The following is a 15,372-nucleotide window of genomic DNA, read 5'->3' as shown; positions in this document are numbered from 1 at the left end:
TGGATGAAGTCTGTCCTGGAGGGGTTGTGTTTAAGATAAGTGTAAAGGACTTGAGGCCAGCTTAGAGCTTTGTGATACGGTGACAGCAGACCAACAGCTTTGGGCATAAACCAAATAGCAGGACAGTAGGAAGTACAGCTCAGCAGCACAGTTATCCTTAAATGGTGCTGGATGCCCATGTGGGTCTATAGATCTGTAGGTAGCCCTATATTCTGTGTGGCCATTGCTCTGTGTATGCTCATGGAAGCCTGGCTTGTCACAATGTGGGACTACTGTGGGAGGCAATGTGTGCCTCCTGAATGGCCGTCAAGGCAGAGGATGGGTTCCATCTCCTCCCTTGTTGAAGGTGCTGTGATGCCAGCTTGGGTGTTGGGCGCCCCAGAAGCTGTGCTGTCCCTTGCACTTGGTGACTCTGTGTTCTTCCCTCTCTTCCAGGAGCTGAGCGTCGTGACCTGCCCTGCTCCTCCCTGCTCGGTGTGGGAACGACCTGAAGGACATCTTGGAGCCACCTGTACTGCTTCATGCAGTTAAAGTAAGGTTCAATGTTTTGGCAGCTCTTTCAGGTACAAGTGAGGGTTGATGCGAGGGGTTTGGGGGAAGGGGTTTGCCCAACTTAGGGGCTTGACAGCAGGAGGGGATGCTGACATCAAAGCAGAAGTTACAAGCAAATTCGGCAAGTTATTTTGCTATAAAATACAATTGCTTTGTGGTGGAAACGAAAAGGAAAGGGGTGTATGGTCTCACCCCTTGCATCAACCATATGCCATGGTGTAAAATAGCACTTAACACGTAGAGCATCAGCTGTTTTCCCCTATTATTTTAAGATATGACTTTCATGTCCTCGGGGCAGGCACGCAGTTACAGCCAGGGGATTTGCATGGGAGCCAGTCAGAATCAGAGCTCAGGTCCATGGGACTCGGGTCCTGCTGGTTGGATGTGCCTCTCGGTCCGCATGACAGCTGTCTGTCTGTCTGTCCTGGAGTGGTCACGGCATTGAAGCTTCTGGGTTTGTTTTTCTGTTAACACCAGCTTCTTGGTGTGGTGAACCGGATCAGGGCATGAATCTGATCTAAAAGTGAATATGTGGTTATTGCAATGCTGACAGTAGTTCTTCTGACTCATGGGGTTAAACCCATTCTCTCCAAAAAGGCTTGAATTCGCAAAAACTGTTAGCCTGAAGCGAAGAAACTGCGAGAGTCTTGCTTGGAAATGGGCCCTTGCCATGTTTGAACTCTGAGGGAGGGAGGAAAACCACCACAAGCTGCCTCTTTTCTCCTCCCACTGTCTCTAACCTGTTTACCTTCTGCAGTGTCTCACATTTTCCATGGTCTTGCCTGAGAAGACCAGCACTTTAAGGATACTGGATCCAAATAATTTGGCGTTACTGAGCTGTAGCAACAGCTGGGTGGATTAATCATAAACTGCTGTTACGGTAGAGAGACAAGTATTTATTGTAATTATTGGGGTTTCCTTTTTTCCAGTGGGGTTTGGCAGGGGAATTATACCTGTTTTCAGAGCTTGAGAAAAAATGAAGTCTTTGACAAAATTATGAATGAAACCTGCTTTATTGGGAACGAATGTGTGGCTGGCTGAAAGCTGGTCTCCAAGTTCATCGTGAACATTGACGCTTGTTGGCCAAATGTATGGGGCGGTGCTTAAAGGAGGAATACATGGCACGAGTTGCCATGTAAGAGAAGGAATCCGTGGCTTGATTTGGCATTAGTTTCTTAACTTGCTGCTGATTCGTGGAGCGTGGTGAGCTTGCAGTGAGCAGTCCTGGCTGCTGAGGAGGATGCCAGACCCTGGCCAAGGGCTGCACGGCAGCAACAGCGAAATCTCTGGGGAGGCCAAGCACAAGCAGCGAGAGCTGCTCACCTGCCTGGGAGCCAGCCTCTGCATCATGTCCGCTTTTGGGGTGTGCCTTCTCTGAAGGATCGGGGCGGGGCGGAAAAGGCTAAACTGGAGTTCACGAGCATCATTCTCATACCTTTTCCCTTTTCTGCCTGCTGGTCTAGTATTTCCATAATTGTGTTTATAATGATGACATTTTCATTCATACAGTGGTTACTAGTTAATGAACTTCATGTTAATGAGCTCTGTAACATTTAAAATAGCTGCATAACTTGCAAAAAAAACCCCAAAAAAACCCCAGGAGTAAAGGGTTGTATTTCCACTCCCCAAGCTTAATCCTGTGCTATAACATAATTGCAGAGAGTTGCCTGGCTGGCGAACAGCTGCACAGCGTGGGCTCTCGTATCTGCATAGCTGCTTGTCCCTTAGCTGGGGTAATAAATGATTTACTGGGGAGGCTGGGACCTGTGGGCACTTAACCCGTTCAATTCCTGAGGGACTGGTCTGAACGGCCACTTTGTAAAGGCATTTGGAAGAAATTATTTCAGGTGCGAAGTGGGGTGTCTGTGCGCAGTTTACTTTTTTGAGTGTGAGCTAGCTGCAGAAAGGCTCAAACCCAGAAGGCGGGGTAGTGGAATTGGGTAGAAACTGCTTATTTGGATTTTTATTATATGATGCTTTAATTAATGTAAAAATTAGACTTGAATGAGTGTTCTCTCATGTCTGTTTTAGAGATGAGATATTCTCTGGTGCTTGGGGGTTTACTTTCTATGGAGCGTTCCCTGGATGTGTAAGGTAATACTGTGTCCTGGGAACAGAGTCGCAGCTCTAATTTTTCCTCTCTGGGAATGCACAACCAAGTGAGTCCATCGTTGTACTTGCGAGGTGAATGATGTGCATTTTTTGAGACTGTTGTGCCTCAGAGGGGATGTTCCAGTAAAATGGCCATGTTCTGTGACTATCCAAAGTGTTTGTTAGAGGAGAATGTTTTCCCATAGTTTTGTGAGTTGAAAGAAACAGAGCACTTAAGAAAAAACAATTCTTAATTTTGCGGTGGCGGATGTGGTTGTGCTGTGCCACAGGGAACAGGATTAGCACAGGTTCTCCAGTAGGAAATCTGAAGTTTCTGATGAAGTTTTCATCTTCTGGAAAAAAGTGCCAGCCAGACTTTCCCTGAGTAAGTTCACAATGCCTAGAGCTGCAGAGCAGGAGCATTTGCAAAAGGGAGCCTGAAGGGAAAAATGAGCCTAATATATTCTTCAGAAAGGAAAAGCACATTAAAACATTGGGTACCAAAGCTGCTCTGACCAGAATGAGAGCAGAGGCGTCTCTTGGTTCTTAGTCTTTCTGCCAGTTTTTCTAGCTACCTGTGGCTTTAGCAGTTAGGGTTGGGTCATGCACTTATTAAAATATGCATTGGATAACTACCTGCTTTGCACATGCTAGGAAATAATAATATTTGCCAGCATAAAAATGTGCGTGGTGCTTTGGACCTCATGAGTTGTTTTCTACTCCAAGCCTGCATTTTTGGGGTTGTGGTACCAGTGCTGTGGGTTGGGGGCACAGAGAGGAGAGTCTTATCACTCAGCCCTAGGGCTTGGGGACTTTGTTTCTTTTGCTGCAAACCGTATTGGGTAATACTGAATCCATCGTTGCTTGATGTAGTTCCCAAAATAACACAACCCTGAGAGTCAGGAGAACAGTAAGGTGAGGAAAGCTGGGTTTAGGAAACATGCCGTAGTCAGAGTTGTTGGAATCAGGAATTAAAGGCTTTGCTCTCCCTCACTGCATCTGTAAGGCTGCAGGCTTTTCAGTGTTGATGGCAGCTCTCAGTCGTGTTTATCCTTTTGTATACTTGGGTGAAATACTCCCCAAATGCTGTTCTTCCCTTCCCGTTGTTCTTCACCTGGTACTGTGCGTCTTGGGGCACTTTAGGTCCCATATAGTGCATTTCTGTTTTCAAAGGTAACTAGCAAATTTTGTGATGCTTCGGCTGCCCAGCTTGACTTGACACCCTTAGGTATGGACCCCATTTCTGCAGAAAATTCTGGTCTTGTCTTTTCAAAACTGGGGCTTTTCAAGAAGTTCCTGGCTAAGCACCCGAAGCCAATCGCTCTTACAAATGTGAGCTGGTTATGTTTGAGAGCTTCCCTACAATTTACTGCCAATATGTGTATTCAAACTACGAAGTGTAATAGAAGGTATAAACTGTATTTTACCCATTTGAAGAGGCATCTAGAAGGTCTGCTGAGGATTTCTGGCAGTTAATATATGAGCCTGAGATAAATGTCTCATGCATACATGAAACAGCTGCCCCAGAACCTGTTGGAGGACTTAATTTGAGTATAAACATACGTGTGCTTTTGCGTACAAGCTGCACTTTAATTCAAGTCGACTGTTAGTTCTTAACTTTATTAGGATGTAGCTACTTGAACTGAAGATGTGGTCTGTGATTTTTATTTTATTATAGCAGCAGGATAGCTGCTTTTGAAACATTGCTTGGATTTTACAAATCAATATCTTAAATATTGTTTGCCATTAGTAATATTAAAAAAAAAATTGACAAGTGAGGGCAGGGTTATATCTTATTACAAGTGAATTGCTTGACAGTATGTGTGTATTATAAAATGGGAAATTAATCACCCTGTGTTGATGACCCTTGAACATTTACAAAAGGCTGGCCCTTATGTTGCACAAATAGATTCCGGACACAGGAAAGAGGCTTATGACAAGAGGATGAGATCAGTTTGTATAATTAGAGCTGGCTAATAACCGTTACTCTCTGTTTTTCCAACTTTTACAGTATCTTTCCTTATTTGAAATTGGGCATATGTACTGTAGAGTGACAGCTGCTGAGATTTGAGTTTTGAGTTGTGTGGGTTTGGGGTATTGTTGGTTGGTTGGGGTTTTTTAGTATCTACTAATGGGTGATGAGATGGGAGCATGGAAACGAGATGTGTACGTTTGAGAGAGATTGCTGCCTTCCTCTGCTAGGCATGGGGAACGGTGCTGCTTTTAGTAACCCTGCACTGCTTCATTTCTTTCCAGGCTTTGGGTAGGAATTAAGTAACCCTTAAAAAAAAAATTTTTTTTTAATTTTTTTTTTTTTTTTTTTTGGTTACAATTTTGAGATTGAAATGGTGCAAAAGAAGAAACTTAGTCCTGAGACTAAGGGTATTTAGCCAGGTATTTATCTCTGGAGTAAGATGAGGCTGGCAGAGCTGGGCAAAGAACTTCCTATAGCATGGAAAAGGCTTAAGTTTTTTGTGTGTGTGTGTGTATATGCTAGCCTGTACCTTAGCTTTGTGTTAAGCTCCACTGTTTTGGGAACGATAATGGAGTGGATTTGGGGACGGAAAGCGGCATGGCAGGGGCTCGACACAGGTGCCCCCGGAGGAGCGGTGGGTGCAGCTCAGCTCCCAGCCCAGGAACAGCACTGGGCCAGTTCCTGCTGCCAGGAAACTGAGCTACATTAAGCAAAGCAATTTAGTCTGTACCCAGAGCATTTTATTAAATCATCAGCCAGTTAAATCAATGATGCTCTGTTAGCTTGTGTTCCAGCTAGGCTCCTGGCCCCTCCGCTGCGGCGTAACCTGCAAGTTGTTCAGCTGTAGCAGCTCCCTCACTTCTGTTTGTTGTATGTGTTCTTGCTGTTGTATATGAAAATATATTATTTATTATATTTTTTTTCTAGGGGTAGAATGATGTCATGAAGTTTCTTTTCCTTGCTGTGAAAGCAATCTGCGTGTGTCTGGCTTTCCCGAGGGTGGCTTGCTGGGTTACCTCCATGCCTTTGGAGGCGAGCGATGGTAGAGCCAGCCCAACACAAAACACCTTTAAACCTCCCTTCCGTTGCTCATAGCCAAAAGAAACTCCTGTGTATTTGTAAGTTGAATGGCAGCATATGGTTTTGTTTGCAGACAGGACACAGCTGGGAAGCAGCATCACCTGTGGAAATGCTGCATGAGGGGTATATGTTTTCTTTAAGGAATGAATTTAGTGACAAAACATAACCTTCAGCAAGTAACAAATTCAGATGATTGCACACAAATATCTGGGGTTTTTTTTTAGTTCTAAGCTCAGCTGTGATAGTAAACACAATGCTGCTACACCCTGGTAGCTTGTTTTGCTGCCACACATTTGAAGTGCCGTTTCTTGTTTCCTCACCTTCTCCCCTTTTCGTGGTCGACGGCTTTTGCTGGAGGTATCACTTTCCTACATGTCTGCAAAATAACCTCGGGATGGGTCAGTTCTCCTAATTCCTCCAGCCTCCTATTTCTGACCAGATGTGTGAAATTGTGCATTAGTATAGCTATGGGGAAAGTCGGTCTGCTTCTGGTAGTATGATGCCTGGAAGGACATACGGTCATCTTCTGTCTTAAGGTTTATTTGAGCCCCTGCAATTGCAGCTACTGTATTGATACAAATTTCTCCGTGCACATCGTTGAACTGCGTTATGCATTTATTTCTCCTGAAGAAGGTGGTTTTAAGTTTTGACATGTGTGGTGGTTTTGTTTTTTTTTTTGCAGTTGCTTTTCACGTAGATTTTAAGGAGAGGGCATTAATACTCTGATTAGGAAGCTTGTTCATTTTGTGAATGGCAAGTTCTGGAGTTCATTCAGTGTGAGTGAAGCTTGTGGGACAAAGTGTATGAGGAAACCTGTGTCTCACCCAACACCACAGCGTGAGACTAACTTACTGCAGATCTGAACTTTGTAAGGCGATACCCAGGAAAAATGTCAAACAAGACAATATAAGTGATTAAAAAAACCCCCTCAAGTCAATGTTTCATTCCCTTTTCAGAAGTTTTGCTACAGGTAAAAAAGAAAAAAAAAATCCAAACCTCTAAACAAGAAGGGCCTTTTTTCAAATAACTGTGTTACAACAAATAAGCAAGGAGACTGGTGAGGGGTAATACAATGCATTAATGTCATATGCCACTCATAAGAAAAGGGGAATATTTGAGCTCAGTAATTCCCTTGACACTAGGGGAGAACAATAAACTTGTGAAAGATGTTGCTATTTTAGTTCTCTTTGCATGAAATTTATGGCTCCAGTAGGAATTAATCTGTATATGGGCAGTTGGTCTTCTCTCCAGTCCCCCCACTTGCTGTTTCTCCATCTTTATTTATCTTGTATAGTTAAGAGCAGGAGCACTTTAGTTCCTGAAACTCAATCCTCCCTGATACTTCTGAGCACTTCATAAATTAGCATTTTGTAAAACCACAGCGTGGGGGAGTGCCCTGGAGGACACTGTGCTTTGTTGAATGAGAAGTGATGTGTTCTTGGAAGCTTGATTTTATTTTTGTAATGCAGCCATATAGAAGGAAGGGATGCAGCCCAGCAAGGAGGGTGGATGTGAGGTCCCAGGAAATCCCTGCATTTCTTTAAACTCTTTTACAGCTTGTGGGTTGTTTGTCTAAAGGGTGAGGATCTGAGGACTGGCTGTAAGGTCGCTTGTCCCGCCATGGGTGTATTTACCGGGGGCAATGTTACAGTACAAAAGAAAGTCTGTTTATGGCTTACTCTCTTAAGGATAACCAGCATAAATAGTGCTTCTCTAATTTCTATGTGGAGTGTATGTAGTTTGGACTACCTGGTGAAGTGTTACCCCAGAGCCTTGAAGTCACAAAGTTTAGTCCTTTCAAGGGCTTGAAGTCCTTACAAACCACTGTTACAGAATGGTTTTGTACAAAGTAAATTCTGCTACATTTAAAAAAAAATAAAATAAAATTCCTCCTTTGCCTGTGATGGTGTCCCCCTTGCAGCTGGAAAGCCATCCTGCTTTCTCTGTGTTTCTGCTTATCTATTCGAATGCCTTCCATGCCATCTGTAACTTCATCAGAATCTCACTGTGTTTTTTGGCTGTTCTTCGCTGCCCGCAGCCACAAGCTCCTTATGGCTAAGACTGGTTTTTTTTGTACAGCTGGGAGTGCATGGTTAAAGCTGTTGCAAATACAGATCATTGTTTCTAAAACCAAATGCTAAAATGAGAAAAAAAAAGTGAAGTACTGAGATTCAGGTATGATTCAGCAAAGTTTAAACTTGAAGTATACGAAAACTGAAGTTTGCCTAAAAATCTCCTTAAAACTGAAGTTAAAAAGTGTGAAAAAACTCAAACATAAAACTGGAGTGCATTTAGTGCATAAGGGAGAGGGAAGGGGGTAGGTAGGCTTCCCCAGATGTACCACATGGATTAAATGCTCTTAATCCTTCTGCTTGTTGCAGCTCTGGTCAGTTGTTGGAGTTGAGAGTGGTTGTTCATGTTTCTGCCCATTCTGTAGCTCTCCTTTCTTATTAAATTTAAAAATCCTTAGGCAGACTACTCTGAGGCAAATGTCTTGAGACTAGCAGGGTGTTTTCTTTCTTATATACTCCTTGGATACTTCATGGAGCGAAGCATCAAGGAGCAGATGCTTAGAAGCACAGACTGGGTAGTGAAACTGGCGTTTGATTTCAACTTACTGCCAAAAAGAGCAAGTCTGAGCGGGGCACGAAGGGAAAATAGAAAAGCCCTTTTGGCAGCTCCCACCTACATGGTGTTCAACGACGTTCGGCACCACGGCTCGTGCATGGGCTGGGGTGATCTGGAGGACCATTGGTCTCACTTTCAGATTTGTCCTCAAGATATACTTTGTCTGGGATGCTCATAAGAAATACGCCAGCTAATTAAGGCTAAATTAAATGGTAGCTGGGAATAGTGGATGAAGAGGATTTATTGCTTAGGCACTTGGTGTTTGTATCCCTTCCTGCTGCCTGTGCTTGTTTGTAAACTCTTCAGGGCAAACCTTTGTTCGCATTCACATTTTTTACAGCACGTAACCAATGGAACCCTAATCCTGTCTGAGGCTTTGGGAACCACAGCAAAGCAAATAAATGCCTTTTTTTCTTTTTTTCCCCTTTCCTTCCCGTCCTTCCCTGTCCTTCCCTGTCCTTTCCTTCCTTGTCAGATGTTACCATACCCAGAGAAATTGAGCACAGTTGCTTGTCCTCTTCATGAAATTCTGTGCAAAACAACACTGAAGTTCTCTAGAAGAGACTTTAGTACCACTCACTGTATTAATTCTTTAATGTTTAACAGAGCAGAAAGGTGTCCTTCCCATTTTGAGAAGGCTTCAGTAGCTTTCAATTTTACTGACCTACGCAGATCTTTATAATGTCTAAAACCACTGTTTCTTTTAAGAGCTTGAACCCGGACTTTTATTTCATGTCCTACTTTCAAATTCAGAAATGCAAGGGATTATGTGTTATCCTAAGGGGAAAAACCAATGCAATTACAGAAACATTGCAATATAAGTGTCTGGGTGGCTGTGGAGTGTGTAATAAACCTCCTAAACATTGACATTTGAAACATTCAGCTATTTGCAAGAAATAATATGAATGTTTTCAGTACAGGCAACTGCTATTGGACCATTTTTACACTTAAGATATTCCAACTTACTAATCGAGTATATTAGGGTCCTTATGAATCTTGGTTTGATTATGACCAGTATGGTCTGTCTTTTGTTTTCCCTTTTCTTACTGTATTAAAGTTTTAGAAAGATTTTCAGAGGCTATTGCATGCCTACCCACTGGGTGGAGAAATTAACTGGTCTGGAAACCTAAATTTAGTCCTTTGCTGACGCAGAGTAGTCATTCAGGCTTATCTGTCACTCAGATGTTTTTGCCAAAGCACTTCCTAACAAGATAAAATAAAATATCTTCCAAACCTGCCTGTCTCCTTGCAAACTAAGTTTGCATCCTTTGAAAAATTGGGCTGATGTGTATTATGAAGTGATTTTATAATGTTACAGATGTGAGGGCCAACTAGCAAGATAACAGGGGAAGTAATCTTACTGCAGGAAGTATTTCCAGGTTTTTTGTTCTCTTGTTTGGCAAGACCAAGTGTTCAGCAGTGTCACCTTATTTCACTGCTGCTGTGCACTTCTCTTGCCAAACAAACACTACAAAAACTGGTCATGAGTTTGAACTCCCTGGGCCTCCCCTTTTTCCCTTGATAAGAAGTATCAATATTCTCCCTTCCTTACACATCAAGTATTTATTTATTTTGGACTCTGTGACTTGTGGCACTTTCATTACAGCTGAAGCCAGCTCTACCACAGAAAGAGGTTACCCAGTGGGAGTTTTTAATGCCAGCCCATCCTCTCCTGATTTGTACATGTCTTTCTTCTCTTTCCTGTTTCTCTATCTACTGAGCTGCTGTCAGACATCTGCCAGGAAGGTGATGGAGCTGGACAAGATGGTCTGTGCTTCTGTCAGATGGGAAAGATCAGAGTATGCCATCTCACCTTGTTCCTTGAATTACAGGAACCTAAATGCTCGGATGAGGGCATGCTCTTCTGCAGCTCGTGTTTCACACAGATCTTTGGTATCTTCAGTGCAGCCTGTTTGAGCTAGACAGCGCAGGAAAGCTCTTCTTACTGGTTTCCACCAATGGTCTTAAAAGGAGCATTCTTACTAATACTCATATTGTCTGCTCCATTAAAAAAAAGGACGGATGAAAAACTTCATGAAAGGAGTTCAGGCAACATTTGCACATTGGGACGTGCAGCTAAAATGTCTTGAGTGTATCAAGTGTGATGTGTAACACAACAGCCTCTCGCTTTGGATAAACCCGGCAGAGTAGACCTCGTGATGGAGCACACGAACCGTGGTTTCTCCTTTTTATAAAAAAAGTGTGGTGGGTGTTAGTGGCAGGTGCTAGGATGGCATCTTGTACAAAAATCATGAAAGCAGGGAGCGGGCTCACAGCTGATCAGTCCTACAGCATCATAACCCAAATAACAAAGAAGCATTACTTTTGGTGTAATACAGGTCCCTCCGTGGCTTTGCTGAAAAGCGTGGGCTAAAGCACCAGTGAAGCATTCAATAAGAAAGGAGACAAAAGGTCCAGCTTAGATACCCGATTCCTCCTGTCAACACCTTTCAGTTTCTCAAAGGGAAAGGGAAAATATAACAGTCTAGATCCTGCTACTGGTTTTTGGGATTAGGTGCATGCGCCAGGCTTGCACTTGGGGCGTTCCTCCTTATTTGGTGAGGCTTCGGATGTGGACATCGATGTAATTTGCTTTCAGATCACAGAAGTTATTTTGTGTAATGGCAAGAGTGACAATAACGTACCTGTAAACCACGATAGGGAAGAGGTAAAGCTGTTAAATAACAAAGGAGGAAGGAAGTATATTTCAGCACGTTAGAATAACTTCCTTTCCTCAGAGCAAACTTCTGAGAAACTGAAATAGGTGATAAAAATTAAAACCCAAGCAAACTAATTATTTGGGAATGGAGAGACACTTGAAGTAGAATATATGTATTGCCTGTGGTGTCTCGGGCAAATGCAAACCTGTCGTGTTCTGTTTTTCTGAGTTTTTCATTTTTCCTTTAACTTGCACCTTATCCTTTAGAAGCCCAGTAGTACTATGACTAGGGTAGAATGATGACTGAATTTTGGGGATAAGGAGTAATCCTGATAGTTGATGTAAATGCAAAAGTATAGACTGTCTTTGAAGGTAAATCACACTGTATCTTTTATCAGTGAGAAGTTGTTCAGTTACTTGTCAAGACTTGAAAAGATGTGGTGAGAAAACAGTGCTTTGTATTAACTCCCTTTAAATGTTATCATCTGAGACACAACTGTTTTGATTTTTGTGCTGTAATATTGTTTTAAAAGTAATATCCAAATACTACCAGATTGCTGTGTTAGACTACAGGTCTTAATTTTCATTCCTGAGGGAACTGGTTCATTGCAATGAGACTTTGTAAAAATCCAAATGCGAAGTGAGCTTAAAAGGATGTTTTTCCAACCATGGTTTAATTTCCGTAAGATACAATGTGCACTTTTTGTGGGATAATGTTTTGGTACCTCTGTTCAAGATGCCCAGGTTCAGAATAGGAGAAGGAGGGTCAGGTTGGTCATGAGAGAGACTGGCGGGGTTTGTGCTTTTTTTGTTGCTTGTTTGTTTGTTTCTTTTTTTTTTTGTCTTTTTGAGCCCTCAGTAGGACTGGGATAGCAGGAACATGTTGTAGGCAACAAGTGAGGATTGCTCACCAAACTGTTTTTGGAGCTTGTTCTCAAATGATAGTGCTACTGGTCCCTGATTTTTCATAAGTCAGTCAATCTTAAGAGCTGAAAATATGGTGAAAACTGTCAAGCGTAACCATTTTGAGGCATTCTTGCTGTTGGAAGGGGAATCTTGAGGTTGAAAGTAGGTATTAATTGGACTAGATTTAAAAATATTGCAAAATATTTGCCGGTCTGCTGGCTGCCTCGGAGGACCTTTTGCAGACGGGACTGTGTTTTGATGAGCAAGCTTGGCAGGTAGCTCAGGCATTTTAAAGCAACTGGTACAAAACCGCTGCTTTGTAAAATAAGGAAAACACATGAGGGAGCAAGGATAGCTGGAATCAGCGTAGAAAACCATAGTTTAATTTCTGTGGGACTTGGAAAGGAGCTCTAAGTATGAACAAGATCCTGTGGTTTTTAGTGTGAAAAGCAGAGTGGTGTTTCATCTCCCTTTAAAAGGGTTTGAAGTATTTGCAGAGCATTACATGTACTGCAGACATGAGCAACAGCAGAAATTCCATTTTTAATTGTTTTGCATTCCTTCATCTTAGGATCACGAACTCTTAATACACACGTTAAATGCCAACTTACAGATTTCGTTTAGGGTGACTATTTTCTACTGCAATGGAGAAACTAATGAAAGTGAAATTCTGGTTCAACTGATTCAAAGCTCAATGCAAATAATTTTCACCAGGTTATACAGAAATTCCAGGAAAAAACCTGAAAGAAGAACCTTTCTTAACTAAAATCACCTTGGTAGGACAAGTAATGGTAATTTTTGACCATGAAAAACGCTGACACGGAATTGTAAGCGTTATCTATTGTGTAAGTTTTCTCTCAGCTTTGCAAGGAGCGTTTTTCTTAGTTTGATTTTTCTGTAGTTTTGAAATCTTTCTTGAACAAACAATCCCATGGAAGGGGGAAAAACATTGCAACAGATTAACTTGGACAAAGTGGTATTCACCAGAGTAATGGGTCTTCTCCAGCACTGGAGAGAACTACAAATCTTTGCCAACAGTTTTTGGGTAGGAGTAGGGGAGTTGGTGGGCAGGTAGCAATTGACTATTGATAATTGTCGTAAAAAACAGATATGAAGGAGGGTTGCTAGGAGGAAAGATGAACTGAGATGGACGTGAAGGGGAAGCAAATTTCACTTGGGATATCCTCAGTGCCAACACTGCTGATGGCTCAGATGGGGTGTGCTTTGCCCTACCAATCATTTTAGAGTTGTTTTTGCTTAATGTGAGCATAAATAAAAAAATAAAAACAAACAAAAAACCACAACCAAACCAAACAAAAAAACCCCCACATATTGACAGATCCTTGTTGATCCAAAAGAAAGAAAATAGAAAATTGTTATGTAAAAGTGACTATTGGAAAAAGTAATGTATGGGTGCTAAAGCAGCTTATAAGGAATATCTAAAATTTTACAAAAATATTTTAAACTTGTCTTTTTTCTTTCAGTGTTCTGAGGTCATGAAACTTAATCCACAGCAAGCTCCATTATATGTGAGTACAAAATTCAAACAATTTTTTCCTCTCCTACTATTCACACAATGTGCTTCCCACCACCCTTCTTGGAGATGCTGCTCCTTTTCTCTTTGCTCCCCAAAAGACATTATTTGTCTTGATTCGGTTGCAAATGCTCAGTGGTAACGCTCAGGTAAGTCGCAGAGCTCCTCTGTCTTTCCAGCAGAAAATCGTGAAGAAGTTTCGAGACATATAATGCTGTCACCATGCAGGCATCCCCTTGCTTTTATTTTTTTCCTTCCCGAAAGCGTGCTGGAGGGCATGGCTGTGCTCTTGCGACTCGATGCGTTGGAAGGGGTAAGATGGTAAGAAGAAATCGCTTGTGTGGAAAATGCAAAAAATAGGGCATCCCGGTGTGCAGCGCTTGCCCACTGCGGTAATATTTTTCTGGTTGGAGCTTTAAACGTGGCAGGGAGGAGCTGGAAGCAGCGAAGGGCTCGGCTGTGCCGCGGCTGCTGCAGCCGGGCAGGGTTGACGTCAGCCTCCCGCCAGCTCGTAACCTCCACGGCTCCCTTAATAAGGAACGAGCTTCCTCTCGCTCCTGAATAGCAGCTTTGTTGCAGAACATGGGGGCTGTCACATTAGCCGTGGGTTTGCGGGGCTGCACGCATGTGTGTTAAATTTGTGCCAAAATTTGTGACCGTTTGCTGCCCGTGCTGCCTTGCCACGCTGAGAGCAGGGTTTGCTGCTGTAGCCATCCTGTGCTTGTGGTCCTACCCACAGACCTCGCTAACGCGGATACAGCTGGATGCAAGGATGGAAAATCCAGAGGGAAAATTGCTCACAAATGTGGCTTTTAAGGGGAAGGAAGGAGAAACAATTAGAGCTGGTGATAGACCTGTCTCTTGGAAAGTGTGTGCTGTAAATAGTGGATCGTATTGCCCTTTAATGCCATGGAAACTTTTAGATTTTGCCTACTTTTAATTACCAGCTGGAAGTTTGTATTGGAATTTATTCTCTACTTGCTGTACTAAGTCTTGTGCTTGAAGCAAGATTAAAACGCGACATAGCGTGACCTGACTTGGGGAGAATGGCTTTCCTGGAATACACCACCATATTCAGTATTACTGTGAAAACGAAATGTTCCCTGAAATTTGTTAAATCGCAAGCCGAACTGAAGGCACCTTGACTTTGAATAAACTTAAATTTGTGACACATTGAAAAAGAATGAAACTTACGTGCAAACATGTGATGTAGAAACACATGAATGGTAGAAAGCAGGATAAAGTTATGCTTATATCTTTTGAACAGTGTATGACTTAGTTAATCTTATCTTCTGACTTAGTTTATTTTCCCACCGTTTTGTGTGGATTTGTATTTAATATGTAATACTGGAGTGGTATACTTAAAAGTTCTCATCCTCACGTGATAGTGAGGACTGGGCTGAGGTCAAATGTAGCCTGGTGTAAAATTAAGATTATATGGCACTCCAGATAGCGTTTCTTTGCCATGCAAATAAGTTGATGACAACATTATTAATAGATCCGTGACTCCCTTTTCTCTCTTCCTTCTCCTCCCCTGGCCAGGTGTATACACAAATCATCTCCCTTTCAAAACAAACAAATTTTGGTCAATTAGGGAAGAGGTGGAGGGGGAACGAAAAGAGAAACTCAAGGACCTTGAAAAGTCAATATTTAGTCGCCTTGTTTGCTCTCGGTGTAAATGCTTTGTATATTTTAAGATCAGTTTTGTTTTCCATGTGCTGTTAATTGACAGCTCAACTCATCTGAGAGTTGTTAGGTGTGAGCAGACATAAAGGAAAATGTATCTTCCTGGTATTTTTATTTTTCAAAAGGCAGACACAACAATCTTGTGACCTGGCCGTTGGTAGGTGAATACCAAACCTCACCAGGTACCTTCTTCATAGTGTTGTCGACTCCTATTTTCTGCATGTAGCCTCCTTGAGCTTGTTTTCAAGTAAAGAGAACAGT

This window comes from Caloenas nicobarica, chromosome 10 (genome assembly GCF_036013445.1).
Source record: "Caloenas nicobarica isolate bCalNic1 chromosome 10, bCalNic1.hap1, whole genome shotgun sequence".
Lineage (NCBI taxonomy): Eukaryota > Metazoa > Chordata > Aves > Columbiformes > Columbidae > Caloenas > Caloenas nicobarica.
This window is presented reverse-complemented; position numbering follows the sequence as displayed.